Here is a 13867-nt window from a genome sequence, read left to right as displayed (position 1 = left end):
CATGATCTCTTTTATAAATATCATATCATTTTTAAGTAACACACACTCTAGAAAATATCATAATTTATTTTGAAAAACCATTTATTTTGGACATAAATTGTTAAAAAATAGGTCTAAGCATTCATAATTTATGCTAATTCAATACTTTGACTTTACTATTTTCACATTTATGAATGTTTCTCACACATGTCTACAATTTTAAATTTATATTTTTAACTCTACTGTAACCAGATTATCTTAGCATGTATTTTGCTATTTGATATTTAAAAATCTTTACTAATTATAGAATGCTCAACCATTCATCTTTCAATTAATTTGCATGCAGTTATGTAAATGTCTTAATTGTTTCCTTAAAGCTCACAACAAATAATTAAACCAATATTTTCTTTATTTTATTTTATTTTTTTACCAATTTTTTTATAAATGGTTCGGGTTCAAGTCGGGTTAGGTTGACTTGCAAAAAACACGGGTTAGGTCATAGGTCAACCCGTTTTTCCTTCAGGTCAAAAAAATCGGGTTCAGGTCGAGTATTTTTCAGGTTAGGTCGGGTTAGAATATTCTGACCTGTTTTTCCATGTCTAGCTGATACTATGCACCCCATTAATGCTAGCTGGATATGGAAATCTGAGACACTACCCAATATAAAGACCTCCTTATGGAAGTGTGTCCACAATAGCATAGGTGTCAAGACTTGTCTTGCAAAAAGGGGAATTGTGGATGAAGAATGGTGTCCCATCTATCAAAGGGAACCAAAAACCATCTTGCATGCTCTTAGAGACTATCCTAGGGCCAAACAAGTATAGAAACAAGTGGAGATTTTTGGATGAGCAATCTGCAGGAATGACTTCAGATCAAAGGGAAAGTGAGCAGCAGTTACATTTAAGGGAAGCCACTGTGGCGAATTACTTTTAACTTTGCTATGTGGAGTATGTGGAAAAGTAGAAATTTGTACGTCTTCAATAGGAAAAATCCAAACCCAAATTTGCCCGTAGAAATCTACAACCAAACGTTGTAGTTTATGTATTGTGTGAGCTCACCAAGAAATCCAATCCGCAAAACCAATAGAAGAATCAGATGGGAGAAACCGCCAGCAGGGTGGAAGAAGTTGAACACAAATGGATTGTCTATGAGTTGTATGGAACGGGCTGGTTGTGGGGGTGTTGTCAAGGATGAACATGGTAACTGGGTTGCGAGTTTCGCCAGGCACGTTGGATCAAGAAATAGCTTTGCTGCTGAACTTTAAGGGCTTAGGGATGGTCTTATGCTTTGTTGTAACATGAATATATCCTGCTTTATTGTTGATTTAGATGCAAAAGTGGTTGTGGATGTTTTTAAAAATTCTGACTATGTAAATCATATAATCTCCTCCATCTTGGATGACTGCAGGCAATTGGCGTCCAGATTCTAGCAAATTTAGTTCAACCACTACTACCGCTAGGGCAACCAGTGTGCAAATATGCTAGCTAGAATAAGTGCTGATCAAGAGTTAGATTTCATTTTGTTTTCTAGTCCGCCCGTGGACTTGTTTAAGGCTTTGGAGGATGACTGTAATGGAGTATATTTCAACAGACTTTGTACTGATCTTGATGTAGTTGTTTAGTTTTAATGCTATTGTCTTTTAACCCAACAAAAAAAAAAAAAAAAAAAAAAAAAAAAAAAACCCCACCCCCCCCCCCCCCACCCCCCACTCCTCTAATTATCTCAGAATTGATTTCAAATACGAAGCAGTTTCTAATTACCTATCTCCCACAGTTTCTTTTCAGTGCAAATCTTTTGAGTGCAAAAGCATTGGGTAGAACCCGGGATGATCTCATTTATTCCAAGGCGATAAAAAGATCAAGTCACATCAATTTTAATCCGTTAATATGCATTATTACATATTATGACATAAAACTTGTAATTACGATTAATTAACTTTGATTTGTCTTGTGTCTAGTTTTCTATAAAATTTGAATTTTGGCATTCTCATCAACTTTGCGTATAAACTTTTGGTTTCTTGTGAGTTGGCTGGTAATGCAGGTAGTTCAGAGTTGGCTCCTCAAAAACAATTCTGGAATGGTATTTGGCAACTGCAAGTTCCTAATAAGATCAAGCATTTTGTTTGGCAAGCTTGTAACAATGTTCTGCCAACAATGAGTAATCTCTTCCATCGACAGATCACTCCTTCGGCCAATCATGCTCTCCACCAGTCTCTCCCTGAAGATCCTCTTCACGCATTCTGGTTATGCAAGGATGTGGCATGTGTGTGGCATCCCTGCACCTGGGCTTCCCAATCTGTCTCTTCTCCTCCAGAGAATTTTTGTGATTTACTCAATTGTTTCTTACGATTCCATGATGATTTTCAAAAGGAAATTTTTGTGATTGCAGCTTGGTTTTTGTGGAATAGGAGGAATGCTCTTCATTTCGGTTGGACAGCCCAACCTCTAGCCTACATTCTCTCTATGGCTGGACATTTACTCCAGGAATTTCTTGCAGCCCAGCATCCCAAACCACCGGTGTCTCAGCCTCATTCCTTGATTCAATGGCGTCCCCCTGATCAGAATGTTTACAAATTGAACTTTGATGCAGCTGTTTTTAAGACCGGCAACTCAGCAGGTATAGGGGTCATAGCTCGAGACTGGAGAGGTAAAGCTATCGGTGCTCTTCCTTGTCCATTCCCCTGGTGCAGAGCGGCAGACGGTTGCAGAAATNTTCAGTTTTGTCATGTTCATTCAATTGTAACGTTGTTGCAATGCACTAGCTAGAAAAGCAAAAAAATCAGTTGGGCTCCAGGTTTGGATGGAAGAAATGCCTGAGGATATTATTGCCCCCTTAATTTGTTTGATGTTCATTAGTTTGATAATTGTTCAATAAATCCTTCTCAAAAAAAAAAGTTAGTTTAAACGTGCATGAGAATAGAAACAAGTTCAAAAACTTTTGGGGAGATGAAAAGGGGGGAAATTTGACCCTCTAATTAATCCATGGGAGAAATTAATGTTATTTTAATGATGAGAGTTTTAAAAAATAAATATAGAATATGAAAAGTGATTACAAATGAAGTTTTAAAATTGTTAGAAACAATCTCCAAATTTCCAAAAACGTTTCAATATCAAAAATCAAGGGGGTGTTTGGTTAGTGTTTTCAAACAACTATTTTCAGTTTTTAAACAACATATTTCAGTGCACTTTTTCACCCACATGTATTTTCACAAATGTTTTCAAATAACAACTTTTAGTTTTTAAATACATGTACCAAATGGACCCCAATTATGCCCATTCTTGCCTGAGATTCAGTTGAGCGAATGTCAAAAACACTAAACCATCGGACAGTAACTTTTGTTAGACACTCGCTCAACCAGATGTCTAACGAATAATGTTTAAGGAATGGCTAACAAAAATACAGCAAATGCATTATATTCTCTACTTTCTTTTCTATTGTTTCTTTGACTCTATCTCTTCTCAAGAGATAATACACTTCCAACTTCCAAAGCGGGATTAAACTTTTATTATAGCCGACTTGGATATAAAAATATCCAACTTTTTAAATGAGTTAATCTGAAACACAATAATGTGTTTGTGAACAAACTCATGATTATTACGCATAATTTAAGTATAATATAACAGTTTATATGTATACATGTATCGAAATATACATATATAGACTTGATATTAGATTGTGTAAGTTTGTAAATAAGTCTATAAGATATCAAATTATTATTTATAATTTATTACTTATATAATCTATTTTGTAGGAAAATTGCATATAATTTTAACAATATAAGGTTGGTGAATTAATTTTTATAAGTTCATAAAAAGAATTATTCAATATAATTAACTCAAACAATATAATTTCAAGTATAATTTGTTATTATTTACTAGCATATATTGGCGATGGAGTAAAAAAATTTAGTCATGAGATTTACTATATATGAAAAAAGAAAAATTAATTAAGGGTCTGTTTGGATACTGCTTTTTGCTGAAAAATGAAAACTGAAAACACTGTAGAAAAATAATTTTAAATGTGTGAATAGTGCCGTGAGATCCAATTTTAAAGTTTTTTTTTGCTGAAAAAAGTACATGTGGGTCCCATGAACAGTGCACGGACCTACTAAAAATGCTAAACGTTGAAAACTTTCAATTTTCAGCATTATCCAAACATGCACTAAGTAGCTTGTTAAGACAAAAAAGTGAATAAAACTTGAGTATGTTTAGTTGGTGAAAATTTGAACTCTACTTATGTGTAAAATAAAATAAAATAATTATAAATTTGTAATATTCGGCTCGACTCAACTCGTTCAAGAATGCATTGAGACCACCCATGTAAAGGGTAACAAAGCAAGTGTTTTATGAATGTCATGAAAGACCAACAATGTACTGCAGTATAGTCTTGTTGAGAGTGGGGGGAGAGGACCGGAAAAGTAAATAACTAAAGCGAATGATAATGGATGTCAACAGGACCACACCCAATTTTGAGTGTACTTATCAAATACAAACCAAAATGAGCATATATACTTCTATTATATTAAAAAATACACCACAAAAATCAACAAACACAGCCATATTCTCTTGCAAAGGCTATAATGTGTATGCAAGGACAGCCTGATTGGGGATCATGTATGTAGATCAGAAGTTTTTTTTTATTTTCCATGAAAGGTTACTTAGCCATAGCCATTAAATGCTTCACCATAAACATATTTGATTTAGCTAGCTTCAACTTGAAGTTCACATTGAACTCATGATATACTATAGTTTATGTAACCTGCTTGATTTGTCAACAAGACTTAGAATAATTGGTCTGCGTCTGAAACTTTTAATTCCAGATTTTGAAGTGAGATTTTACTTTGGAGTTGATAATTAAAATTTTAACCTGCCAATATCCCTTTTTTGGGTAAACGTTATATTTCAAAATTTGTCAGAAACTTTGAACTTGGAATTTTTATGCATCCAAACTCCTAGTTCAAATTTCATTTGAAATGTATCATTAAGCAAATTCAACAAATAAACATTCTCATACTACCAATATTACTCTTCACACTGTCACCACCATTGTTCCCTTTACATGTCTAACTGATAAGATCTTAACATCACCAAACACCAATTTCTCAAAATCTATGTTGTAGTTGTAGTTGTAGTAATTATTATAAGATTTGTCACTATAGCAACACAGCTGATCACATTGTAGCTATCCTGAGTGTCCAATATATCAGTGATTAAATTAGCATTGTTCATGAGTCCAAAATAGAACACATCTCCAGTCCCACACATTGAGCAAGAGTTCATGTTAAAGATTGCAATTAGAATATATCACAGTACTTTTCAGTTTCATACACAGTACTTCGATTGAATCCATAAGAAAAAGATAACAAAGAATTTATTTAAGTTCCCAAACAACAAACAAAATCTGTCATATTTATCAATAGACACCACTTATAATTGTGTCAAGGAAAACCAGCAAGTAAATTTTTATCCTATTGATTGTTGAGAATTTGTAGAAAGAAAATAAATGTGTAAATTTGAATTTAGATAACATATTATTTTGAACCCAAATGAATGAAAGCTGTCTCACTCAATGCCCGTTTGGTACAGCTTATTTTTCAGTTTATATATATATATATATATAAATGGGATTGTTTTGTACATTAAAAAAGTGAACTTTGAAATGATTTTGGCTGAGCCTAATATGATACGTAAGCCAAATGAAACAGAGCTCAGAATACAGAACAAAACAGAGGCAAAATCCAAAAACAAAATATCACAATTTTCCATAATAACTCAACGAAAGACTTAAACTAAGAAAATGACAAAAGGAAAGATTGAATACCTTAAGAAGAAACTATTTATCAAAATCAATTCCTTCATCAAAAACAACGGAACAAAAGTATCACATCCATACCTGCACCATGAAAAAAAATATTATTACAAGGAATGAAAGAAATTGTGAAAATTCCAAGTAAGTCAACACATATTGCAAACTTAAATGCATCTAAAAGAAACTATCTTTAAAATGCAAAGCTGAAAAAGAAAAAATCTAACTAATAAATAATACCTGAAAATCAAGCACATCCACCGAATACATTAAATCAACTAATAAACAAAGAAAGAGCTTTATTTCTCTACTTATAAAACTACATCATACTAACCACTTTTAATCTAATCCAAAATAACATTTTTTTGAAAAGAAAAAAAAAAAAAACCATTTTACTGTATTATTAGTGCATCCATTTCCATCCTCATTGAAGCATTTTATCAAACAGTACAAGTTTCCTTTCTACGTATGAATGTATATGTCAATTTATAAAAACAAAACGAAACACATATGTAAACAGAAAAATTCAGAAAATAAATTCAAAAAGAGAGAAGAAAACCATCTTGCAACGTCAGGTGTTAGAAGTGGCGAGAAAACTTCTGACGTCGGTGGTTGGAAACAACAAGAAAGAGAGACGGTTTTCTGACGAGAAAAAGGTTGTTCTCGTCGGAACTTGAAATGATCGGCGGGTTATCTCTATCTCCAGCGGCGATATTAGGCAGCAGCTGTCAAGGTTTGGAGTTGAGAGAGAGAAGATGGAGTCATGAAGGTGCAGAGAGAAATAGAGAGATATGAACATTTTGATTTTGCGAAAAGGGTAGGAGCAAGAGAGGGCGGGTCTTTGAAAATTTTTCAAGGTGAATTTTGTCGTTTTTAAGTTAAATGATTCAGTATGTTGATGTGTCTTTTAGAACAGATGTCAATTTCTTATTGGGCTTAAAAACACCAACTAGATGTTGAGGTGGAGTTCCTAAAATATCATATAATTTCTCCTAGGTTCGAGCCTCTCCAAGTTTCACGGTAAAATTGATCTTTGACTATTAAATACCATTTTTATGGATTTGTTATTATTTGCTATTGTGTAGATCATTTAAGGGATTTATCTTGAAATTGTGAGAGAATTTGGGATTAGAAACAATCGGGTACTTAAGAGTTAGGATTTGATAAGTAACAAATGCCCAATTGAATCGGAGATTTTAATTGGATTATTGGGCAACTGATTTGGGAGGTTAAATCATGAAAAATTAATGAATTAAGGGCTGGGTTGCTAGTGAATTCCCTACGTTGGACAATTTCAATTAAATTTACAAAAAATTGAAAAGTTTTTGTAACCCTGTTTCTAACAAATTTGGGTATACTATTATTGACTTGATTTAGCATGACTTGAGATTGACATAAAATTTTGTCACGAAATTTGGTTAAATTGAATTAACTAATAATTTTTGGAAATTTCTAGTTATTTTAATTTTAAAGCCAAAGTGGTGAGGAAATTATTGGTTCCCTTAGAGCATTCTCATCAGCTCTCTCATAAAAAATGCCATTTTAACACATCAAAAACCTACTTTATCATTTTAGCACATCATTTTAGCACATCCCATTTATCAGATGTTTCATTCTTCCCTTCTATACATTAAAATAATATTTACACCACATTAAAATAATATATTAAACTCCTCCAACAACAACAACAACAGGTCCTCCACCACTGCCGCAACAACGGCCACCAACAACCACTGCCGCAACAACACCGACAGCCACCACCAGCACAAACCTACATCCACCAACGGCACTTAAAAAAAAAAAAAAAAAAAAAAAAAAAAATCCACAACAACCCAAAAAATAACCACCACAACTACCCAATAATCACCACCAAATTCCCGCCACAAACACTGTACCACTGCCACAACTAACCCACAACCCACCACATTCACAAACCTCAAAACCCATCCCAAATCAAACAAACCCATAGCTCAGGCGGTGAGGTCGGCTTCAGGCGGGAGACGTCAGCGGTGAGATTGGCTTCAGGCAGCTTCAGGCGAAATCGATTTCAGCGGCTTGAGGTGGCTTTAGGCGAGATCGGCTTCAGCGGCTTGAGGATGAGAGAGGAAGAGAATCAGAGTGAAGAAGGAGCTGTGGAGGACGACTATGGCTCCGACGAGATCGGCGACTTCAGCGAGATCAACGGCAAGATTGGCAGCGAGATCAGCGGGGAGATTGGTGGCTTCGGCCAGATCGGCAAAAGAGAAGAATGAAGACGCAAAGAGAAAAGAATGAACTTAAATGAGAGAAAAGGGAGAGAGTCCGACTGAATATATGAGAGAGAGTCTGAGTGAATAAACAAATAATAAAAAAAAATTGGCATGGTTGTCCGTACCGTCTCATATTTGAGACGGTACTGTAGCTGTGTGCCAAAATTTTTGGCATTTAAAACATCTCATGAGGCTCATATTTTGGGATTTGGTGTGCCAAATGCCAAATATTTGACATTTGGCACACCTGATGAGAATGCTTTTAGTGTTTGGTTTTAGGCTTAAAAACTTTTGAGTACAAGTGACATCGTCAATAAGATATTGGAGTAATTAATCAAAATCTACAAGAACTTTATTTAGAGACCCATGACGTGTTTCATTACTAATATTTGATGGTTTGGGCTATGAATTTATGAATGTCATGATGTAAATCTTTTTGAAATTTGCTTTGGTTCCATTTAACTATCTCAAAACATTTGTTTATTGGTTAGTTAGCTATAAATAACAAACTTTCCACACGAGATAGAATGGCCAAGTGAGGTATTTGGGTAATAGTTTATGTGTTTTTTTTTTTGGGTAGAAATTGTCATGAAAATATTGATCATCTCTCTTCTTTGAATGTTCATTCACTAGAAGAGTTTCAGATGACATGATGAAATTGTGTCTAGTTTCTAATGCTTAGTTTGTGTGGGAGGACTAGATTGCTTGGGGGCTAGAGAGTTAAAAGGGAAGTGGTTAAGAGTAATAGCCTGCAAACTTTCTTGGTAGCCAATGGCCTACCACATTTAGCTGCAAAGAAATGCCATAGTTCATGAAAATAAAATTTGGACTGAAGAGCAACTCAAGAGAAGCATCATTAAGGATGTCAAAACTAGGTTGGGGTTTCAAACCAAGTTCAAGAAGTCAGTTTTAAGTGCTACCACCTGTTGTAATTAGGGGATTGATCCAAATGGTATTTTAATTTGATCCTAGATCTCCTATGTTGTAGTGTTTTGCCATAGTGTTATTGTGTTGTCCATGTGTTGTTGCATTGAAGTGCTGGTTCGGATGTTGTATAGATATGTTCTTTAGTTGTTAGTGCATTTTTGCTTTGCTACTTGCTTTGGCTTGTTTTAGTTTTTTAGTTAGATTTGTAATTTGGTTGCAGTAGCAGGGAGGTTCCCTATGTTGGTTTCTTTCCTTCTCTAGTATTGTGAGTTTCTCCTATGTACTCTGTTTTGGAACAACAAGGTGATCAATATGGTTGAGTTTTGATAGAATTGATATGAAGTTTAAGTATTGCCATGTTATACTTTTGAGAGCTGCCTTAATGGATTTGAAAAGTTATGAAAAAAATTTAAAGTGTCGCACCAAGTACGTATCAATAGTTGAATCCTTATCTTGTTCTTACTACCTCGTATTCACTTAGATATAAATAAATATTGGCATGTTTATTTTCACCGAGTTATCTAATCTTGTATTAGGCTTTGGTTGATATTTGGAGATTTTGACACAAAAATTGGTCACCGATTTGAAATAAGTAGTAGATAATGATTCCTCTCAAGATTATATATATATATATATATATATATGAAGAATAATAGTTTATGATATTTTTAAAGAAAAATAAAACATTTTCAAATAATCGGCTAGACTATTTATAATCTTTGTCAACACAAGGCTGAGTTGATCTTCAGTTGTAATATTACTTATTAAGGTGTGATGCATTTTTATTGTTTTCTCTTTGAAACCATTATTTTTATTTGGTCTTTGGAGCCATTGCTATATTTTACTACTTTGGGGTTATTGTTTCTTATGGGATTCACCTGCCGATTGTTAAAGAATGTCTTAGCTCAGCTGATATTGTATATACTAATTATTGTTTATTGTTATTGACAAATTGAAAGTGAAAAAAAAAAAAAAGTTTTACTGTTAAGTGTATTATTATCTATTATTATAAGTAGTTTACCCAATGATGAAGTGATGTTCTAATTGAAATTGGGTAAAACTTTAAAGTGAACAATTGTTTGTTTAACAAGTTATACGTTTTTCACTATACTATTAAATGTTCATTTCCAAAACAAGTTTTCTATTTCTACTGAATTACTTTCATACTATTGATACATGTTTTTTAAAATTTAATACATTATCTATTATAATGTGTATTTTCACTTAACAATATCATGAGATGTATTCTCTTGTTCAACTATTAGCTCGCCCCCTTTTCTCCCCTCTTTTTAGATTAGTGTAGTGGACTCTCTTAATGCAGAAAATTGGTGACGTCCATTGGAGCTATTAACTGAAGACCATGTAGTAGAGATTAGAGAACTATATAACAAAATTTGCATTGTTGTGCTTTTTTATGGTTGTAAATTTGGTAATCATGTGACTACTTGATGATGTATTTGGAGTATTTATTTTCTCATATTATAGTTTGATGAATTGTTGAGAGATTTGATATTTAAATGTTGCCAATTTGAGCTAGGATTGGGCCTAAAAAGGGAGGTATTTGAACAAAGTTTGATTATAAACTTGATTGTAACTAATGGCTATAACTTTTACTAAAAATATTAATATAATTACATAATTTGAAAATCTAATAATTGGATTACATGCTCTTTATATTTTTAACATGCACGTCAAATTTGGTGCCAATAAAATGTTATTTAGTATTCAATCTCTGAACTTATATTTTATAAATAATTTTTAGATTACAAAAACTTGAAATTTAAATATTTAATTGATAATATAGCTATTAGCTATTGATATTTAATTTTCTAGAAATTTTGCAAATATGAAGAATATATGAAGAAAATGTTATTTAATGGTTGATTTGTCAAAATTCATATTTAATAAAAAGATATTGAGTAGAGTGTCATTTTAAAGCTTGTGCACAGTGGACTAAATATAGTTCATGTTCATAGTTGTCACCATCAATGATTAAAGAAAAATGTTAGAACCACAACAAATGACACAAATCTTTTCATAACTCACTTACATAATAAGTCGTGAGTGTTGGAGTTATGGACCCACTTGGACTCACCATTTTTTCCCAACCACTCACAACTCATCATGCAGAGAGTTGTGACAAAAGTTATGTCACTTAGCATTTTTCACTATGAACAAATCTCAAAGTCTTGCAATCGAAGCCACTCTTTAGTCAAGTTATTCCAAGTCTTCTATTTTGTATGTGAGCTGCAATTGAGGTCGGCTAGAAACTTCATTTATTAAAATCAAATATATTTCTCACCTATTATGAATTCTCTTCTTAAAGATCTTGAAATAGAGCTCCTTTTTAGTTTTTATACTAAAGTGACAATCACAAGGTGACTATCCCTACTGATGACTGACATCTAAAAACCTGAGTGTAAAATGAATTAATTTGGAAGGAATTTTATTATGCCCAATGATCCCGTTTTGAGGCCCAAATTAAGGTGTTATATTAATTTGTTTCGGATTCAAAACATGAAAGGGCTATTCTACATTTTCATTTTCTTTTTATTTTAAATATTATTTTGTGATAAGCGTAAAGGGCTATTAATTGTTTCAAAGCCTCCATAACAACATGAGAGGGCTATAGCGTTGGTACAGTTTTAAGTTTTGTTTTATTTTTATTTATTTGTAGAATTATTTTAAGCCAATATCAATACACACGTTCACACTCAATTCTAGAATTGAGTGTGGAATTGAGTGTGAACGTGTGTATTGACATTGGCTTAACAAAAATCTGTATGGCAGAATGCTATTAATGGGTGTAAACGTTTTACACCCGTCCTTATTGAAACTCTGTATCACTACCAAGGTATCAAAGTTACAAAAGGGTGTATTGGTTAGCTTTAAAAAAATCTGATATGGCGAGATGCCATTGGTGAGACTCAAAAGACATTTTTACTAGTGGGCTTTAAAAAATCTGATAGGGCAAAATATATGAGACTCAAAACACCTGTCTCCTGGTCGGAAGTATACGAGTCCTCCCTCTTACAACTGGTAGGCCAGCCCAACTGTGAGAGAAAAGACTTATATACATGGCCGCGGTTTTTAATTGTCATTTTCACAGTAGGCCCTACCACCTTGACTAGGAGAAAAGTGTTTAGAGTTGGCAGCTGCGTAATATATCATATATGCAACTATGCGACCTTCTTCGGTTCTTCCTACTTCCAAGTTTCCAACCCTTGACAATTCTAGGCAATCGTCTCTTTTATCTCCTCCTATGGCCGGGTAACACTAGCTAGCTAGGTAAAGTTATTTGTGTGTGTACGAGTGTGAAGAGAGAGTTCTTATTCTTTTCTAGTAATATTCATACAATTTTTTTTTTTTTTTTTTTTTTGCAACAGCTTGAATTTGAGCGTGAAAGACGTTATGGAAATCGTGAAACTCCTGATCCTCATTCTTAAGCTCATTGCTGAACTCCGCGAGTGTATAAGAAATTTCATAAGCGGTGGCCAAACGCTGGTTGGCAACAACTTCACCGGCGGTGACGGCACTACCGACAACCAAATGGGTATCGAACTTCAGAATGCTGATGACAACTCCATCGTAGCTTCTGCATCCGCAGGAAATGGTGCTCATGCAAAAAGTACTCTTTCTTTACTATATATTACTTCTGAACTCAACGCTGGCTTTCCTTTTTCTTTTTCTTTTTTTTCTTTTTTTTAAGGGTTAGTTCAAAAGTTAGCATGGTGACTCTGAGGTGTTTTGACACATGTGAGGGCCAAGTTTTCTTATCAGGCTTAATCCCACTCTTGGGGACTATTATACTATCGAGGTAGTACTATGGCCCCAAAAATGGGCTTTGCTCCTGATCTTTCTATCGAGGCGTTTCATTACTAATATTTGATGGTTTAGGCAATACATTTATGAAGTATAGGGTTTTCTCATCTTTGGTTTGAGGGTTTTCTCTATGTTCTCTATTTTGTTTCAATAAATATAAGCTTAATTCCCACAAAAAAAAAAAAAAAAAAAAAAAAAAAAAATCACCTAGGAATTATGAATAGCAGTTAAAAACTGGGTTATACTCCATTTGGACTACAAGGTGATCGATATGGTAGAGTTTTGATAGTCATGATATGAAATTTAGGTACTACCATGTTATAATTTTGAGAGCTGCCTTAATGGGTTTAAAAAGTTAAGCACAAAATTTTAAGTGTTGAATCAAGTACGTATCAATAGTTAAATCCTTATCTCTTGTTCTTACTGCCTTGTATTCTCTTAGATATAAATAGATATTGGCATGTTTATATTCATCAAATCATCTAATGTTGTATTAGGTTCTAGTTGATATTGTTTAAGGCTTTTGACACGTAAATTGTTTGTTGATTTGAAGTAAAGTGGGCTTTAGATAATGATTCATCTCAAGATATTATATTATATATGTAAAACTAGAAAGAAGCTTTGCTAAATAGTGAACCTTTTATGTAAAATTTCTTTTTTTACATTGCTATCTATTTTATCATAAAGAAGTCTTCTCAAAAAGGGAAAAAAATTTATCATAAAGAATACCATAAAATATTTTTTATATATATAAAGAAATATTTTATGATATTATTAAAGAAAAAGAAAACAATTTCTAATAATTAGCTACACTATAATCTTTGCCAACACAAGGCTAAGAGTTGGTTTTTGGATAAAATATTGTTTATTGTTATATCTTACCTCTTTGGGGTTATTGTTTCTCATGGGATTCACCTGCCAACTGTTAAGAATGTTCACGTTCAAAACAAGTTTATTATTTCTACTGAATTACTTTCATACTATTGATAAATATTTTGTAAAATTTAATACGTTGTCTATTATAATGTGCATTTTCACTTAATAGTATCATGTGATGTAGTTTTTTGTTCAGTTGTTAGCTCACT

This window comes from Quercus suber, unplaced genomic scaffold (assembly GCF_002906115.3).
Source record: "Quercus suber isolate HL8 unplaced genomic scaffold, Cork oak 2.0 scaffold_186, whole genome shotgun sequence".
NCBI classification, from domain to species: Eukaryota; Viridiplantae; Streptophyta; class Magnoliopsida; order Fagales; family Fagaceae; genus Quercus; species Quercus suber.
Note: the sequence above shows the minus strand (reverse complement) of the source record.